Source organism: Vulpes lagopus, chromosome X (assembly GCF_018345385.1).
Source record: "Vulpes lagopus strain Blue_001 chromosome X, ASM1834538v1, whole genome shotgun sequence".
In the NCBI taxonomy this organism is placed as follows: domain Eukaryota; kingdom Metazoa; phylum Chordata; class Mammalia; order Carnivora; family Canidae; genus Vulpes; species Vulpes lagopus.
The window spans coordinates 114,212,030-114,218,029 of NC_054848.1; positions in this window are offsets into that span (position 1 = coordinate 114,212,030).

A 6,000-nucleotide genomic window follows, 5' to 3' on the forward strand; every position below is an offset into this window, starting at 1 on the left:
GTCTGCTAATGCAATAAGGGTTAGGGGGAAGGTATCCAGACTAAAAATAAAGAAATAAAACTGTCTCTACTTACAGATGACTAAATACTGCATCTACAAAATCCTGAGAAATCTCCACAAAACTTCCAGAAATAAGAAAGTAGTTTAGCTGTGTAAAGATACATAGTAATAAACAAAAGACCATTGTTCTTGTATATGTTAGTACTGAATAGCTAAAAATCCAATTTAAAAAAAAATTCATTCACAATAACATCTAAAGAATAATATATTTAATAATCAACTAAAGACAATATAATATTTATTTACTGAAACGTATAAAACATGCTGAGATAAAGAGATTTAAATAAAAGGAGAGATTCCCATGATCATGGGTTAGAGAATCTAATATTGTTAAGATTGTAAATCTTCCATACTGATCTCTAGGTTAATTGCAATCACTATCAAAATGCCATGGGAAATTATTTTTTTAGATTTTATTGTTATTTAGTCAAGAGGGAGAGAGAATGCACAGAGGCTGGGGAGGGGCAGACTCCCTTCTGAGCAGGGAGCCCAACACAGGGCTTGATCCTAGGACCTGGAGATCATGACCTGAGTCGAAGGCAGACACCTAACCAACTGAGCCACCCAGGTGCCCCCACCATCAGAAATTTTTATAGACATTGAAAAGCTACTCATAAAACTTATTTGGAAATGCAAATGAGAGAGAATAGGCAAAATGATTTTGAGAAAGGAAAACAAAGTTGAAGGACTTCCTCTACCCGATTTCAAAACATACTATAAAACTATAGAGACTAAGATAGTAAAGTGTTGATTGAAGTATTGGTATGAAGAATTGAGAGTTCAAAATAAAAGCTTTGATTTATGGTCAGTTGATTTCAATCAAAGGACCAAGGCAATTAAGTGGAAGAAAGCATAGTTTTTTTTTTTCAATGAATAGGATAATTGGGTATCTATTTGAAAAATCAATTATAAATAATTTTTTTAATTTTTATTTATTTATGATAGTCACACAGAGAGAGAGAGAGAGAGAGAGAGGCAGAGACATAGGCAGAGGGAGAAGCAGGCTCCATGCACCAGGAGCCCGACGTGGGATTCGATCCCGGGTCTCCAGGATCGCGCCCTGGGCCAAAGGCAGGCGCTAAACCGCTGCGCCACCCAGGGATCCCTGAAAAATCAATTATAAATTGGACTTCATTAAAATGAAAAACTTCTCATTTCAAAAGACACCATTAAGAAAATGAAAAAAGTCCACAAACTAGGAGTAAATAGTTGCAAATCATGTATATTTTTAAAAACTCCCATCCAGAATATATAAAGAACTCTTACAACTCAATAAGAAGACAACCCAATAATAAATGGGTAAAATATTTAATTAAACATTCACCAAAGAAGATATATGAATAGATACATGAAAATATTCTTAGCAAAGATGCTAAAGTAATTGGGCAAATTGAAATTAAAACCACAATGAGGTAGCACTTTATATGATGAATGGCCAAAATAAAAGAGATGGACAATAACACTTTATGGCATTTTGGAGAAATTGGAACTTTCGTATATTACTATTAGGAATTTAAATTGTACACTCCAGTTTGTAAAACAACTAATTTTCTTAAAAATTAAAACATCAACTTACTATCACTCTCAGTGCAACAACTTCTATCCAAAGAAAGACTTGTAAATAAACATTCATAACAGCATTCTTCATAATAGCCAAAAAGTAGAAGGAACCAAAATGTCTATGAACTGGTGAATGGATAAAAGAAAGTAGTAAATCCATATTGTAGATGTCTACACTTCAATTCAAGGGAACAAACTACCGATGCATTCTAGAGCATGATTGAGTCTCAAAAACATTGTGCCACGTGAAAGAGGCAAGACCCAAGGACCACGTTAGGATTCTGTTTTCATGAAATTTAAGAAAAAGCAAATCCATAAAAACAGAAAACATGTTTTCTTGTCGCTGTAGTCTGAATGGAGGTTGACTGAAAATTAGTTTGAGGGAATTTGGGGGGAGGCTTTGGTCCGAATATATCCCCCCAAATTCATATGTTGGAATACTAATCACCAAAGATGATGGGTATAGGAGTTGGGGCCTTTGGGAGGTATTTAATTCATGAGGGTGTAGTCCTCCTGAATGGGATTAGTGCCCTATAAAAGATGATCTAGAGAGATCTGTAGCTTCTTCCACCATGTGAAGACATAGTGAGAGGCTATGAACCAGGAGGAGGGCCTTCACTGGAGCAGTCAGAGCCATGCCATGATCTTGGGCTTCCCAGCTTTCAGGACAGGGAGAAATAGATTTGTTTTTTATGAGCTATCCAATCTGTGGCATTTTTATAGCAGCCTGAACTGAGTCAGGAGGTGACACAAATATGTCCTTAAACTAGATTTTGGTGATTGTTGCACTATTCAATAAATTTACTAAAAATTATTGAATTTACACTCGCAATGGGTGAATTTTATGGTATATAAATTATATCCTATTAAAACTATGAAAACATGAATCTAATAGTGAAAACAATGAATCTGATTGTTAGCTACCACTAGTCTAGGAAAGCAAAAGTGGCATTGTACGTATTACTGCCATTAAGCATTGGCAAGATTGCCTATTTTTAAAAAATGTTTTGCTAATTTTTACACTCATGTCAATGACATGACATATTATCATTCACCATGCCTTGGTGCCTCTGTAAAAGCTTTAATGAAATGAGCTGTGTCCTGTGAGGGCACCAGACCTGAATCATCATCTGATCCTGCCCCTGAACAACTGAGGAATAATTACAAAATCTACTTAATCCCTTTAAGTCTCAAACATTTAATTTAATGAAGAATTATGAGAATAGTACGTTTGTGTAATAGAAGATATTTATAATTGAGAGCTTAAAGCCAACATTAATTTTTATTAAGTGAGGAATCTATGTTTGATTTGTAAGTCTTTGTTTTTCAGATAATTTTTAGCATAAAACAGCCAGTAGTCTTTATTTTACTCATATTAAGAGGTATTTGCTGAGAGTTTGATATCAATGTAGTCTAGCAGCTTTAATATGAGACATTTCAGAGACCTGATATCATGATATTTTGAACTCTTTGGGCCACTGTCTTAGTCCATTCTGGCTTCTGTAACTGAATGGCTTCAAACAACAGATATTTATTTCTCACAGTTCTGGAGGATACAAGTCCAAGATCAGGTGCCAACATGGTCGGTTTCTAGTGAAGGCCCTCTTCCAGGTTACAAACTGCTGTCTTCTCATTGTACCCTCATTTGGTGGAAAGAGCTAGAGAGCTCTCTCAGGGTCTCTTTTATAAGGATGCTAGTCCCATTCATGAAGGATCAACCCTCACAATCTAATTACATCCCAAATGCCCCACCTCCTAGTACCATCCCATTGGATCCAACATAGGAATTTTCATTCTATTCAGTCCATAACACTCCCAGTAGCCACAAGATGATGTCTGTACTCCTTATCAAGGCACAGGAAACCTGTTACAAACTGATCTCAACCTCCTGTTAGCATGTCCTCTCTTGTCACCCCATCCAGGGCCCTAGACTGCAGCCACACTCCCCCTCTCACTGTTCCTTGAGAAGAAGTCTAAGCTCTTTTACAACTGCATTCAGTGCATATGTTCTTTCCTTGGCCAGCACGACTCAGCTAATCCTTCCAGTGACAGCAAAAATAGCACATCCTTTATGAAGCCTTCCTCCAACATTCCCGTCCCATTTTCCTTCCTCCAGTTCACACAGCTATTTATACTTTTTTCTTTTATTGCACCTATAATAGAATATTATGCTTTTTTCCTGGTAAATTATACACGTCTCAAGGAAAAGAACATACCTATCTAGTGTTTTGATCCTTAAGTTCCAGCATAGTATATGACACATGGTAACCACTGAGTTATTGGATGAATGAATCAGGGATGAATGAGGTTCAGTTACTATTGCTATCTTTAAAATGTACACAGCCAAAAACCTCCAAGTCACTTCCTCCTTCAGAGGAAAATAATAAATAAAATAGCTTGACCTACATGCAACCTATAAGAAGGACAGCATTTAGAAGAGAGAGAGGTGAGAGGCGGATCTGGGGTGTCCAAAATATTTCTGACAGCTATTCATATATATGTGGCATCTGAAGAGAGAAAAATCACAAGATCAGAAACTTATAGCTGAGAAAAGAACCATGTGAAATTACTGATATGGTAACTAACTTGATTGTTGGAATGCTTTCACCATTTACACATACATCATCACATTGTTCACCTTACATATGTTATAGTTTTCTCAATTATACTTCTTTTTAGATTTTATTTATTTATTCATGAGAGACAGAGAGAGAGAGAGGCAGAGACATAGGCAGAGGGAGAAGCAGGCTCCCTGCAGGGAGCCTGATGTGGGACTTGATCCCAGGACCCCGGGATCACACCCTGAGCCAAAGGCAAATGCTTAACCACTGAGCCACCCAGGCGTTCCTGTCAATTATACTTCAATAAGTTGGAAAAAATTACAGATAGAAAGCGAATAGTTTTAGAATTTTTCTTTAAATATTGTTCAAAAATATGCTTTATCTCAAGTATCAATAAATAGCTTTTGAAATTTTCTTTGGTATGAAATATAGAACTGGTTATACTATCCACTATTAATATCACCACCTTGACTGAGCCTGCTGGACAAGTAGACTCCCTGATGAGCAGGGGAGCCTGGCACCGGGCTTAATCCCAGGACCCTGGGATCATGACCTGAGCTGAAGACAGATGCTTAATTGACTGAGCCACCCAGGTGCCCCCACCACCTTGGCTCTTGCCATAAATAGTATTCCCTTTGATGTAACCATAATGGTAATAATAGCTATTTCTTTTTGGACATCAGGTATACACCAGTAATTGTGCTTGTTGATTTGCATATATCATCCCAAATCTTAATACCAACTCTATGAAGTCATTTTACAGATGAGTACATTGAGGCCCAGAAAACTGTAGCAAAAATTGTTCAGGATTAGTTAAGCGGAAAACCCAGGATGTGAATACAGATTCATCTTATTCTGAGTTCACGAGCTGTCCTTTTATATCATGAAGATAGTTTTGCTCCAGAGCTATTAAAGGGAGCTAGAGTTGGATAAGACAATAACATATATATATATATATAATATACATATGTATTATATGTATGATCAATAAAGAGGAATTATTAATGCAAGTTGTTTCAGAAATAATTATGAATTTGGTAGCTGAGTAATTAAATTATATTCCTGTAAGCAATAATACAAATTATTCTAGCAATAAATAGTAGCTATACCTAATCAGTACTCAGTGCTTTTATCTATTGTGTATTAATAGACTGTTTCATGTATAAGAATACTTGAAAAAAATATAAGCCAGTACTGTTAGGTATTAACAACTTTTAGAGAAATCTGAAAACTGGACAGTATGCTTTATAAAATATATCCCAATTAAACAGAACACCCTAAACACTGAGGAATAAAGTCAAATCCAGAAACAATCATTTAACTTTTGTCTGTGCCTCAATGTACTTCAAATGCTATTTTAATAGTATCAGGGGGCGTCTGGGTGGCTTGTTGGTTAGGCATCTGACTTTGGCTCAGGTCATGATCTCTGTCTGGAACCTTGAGATCAAGTTTCATATCAGGCCTCCCACTCAGGGGGGATCTGCTTCTCCCTCTGCCCCTCTTGTACTTGTGCTTTCTCTCTCTCTCTCTCTCTCTCTCTCCCTCTCTCTCTCAAATTTTTAAAAATTTTAAAAAATAGTATTAGAAAAAATGTGTATATGTAAATTCCCAAAATATGTATTTTGTATTACATTTACCTAAGCAGAGTCACCTGGGTGGCTCAGTTTATTAAGCATCTGCCTTTGGCTCTGGTCATGATCCTAGGTTCCTGGGATCAAGGCCTGCGTTGGGCTCCCTGCTCTGTGGAGTCTGCTTCTCCCTCTCTCCACCTCCCGTGTGTGCTCTCTCTAGTTCTCTCGCTCTTTCTCTCTCTTAAATA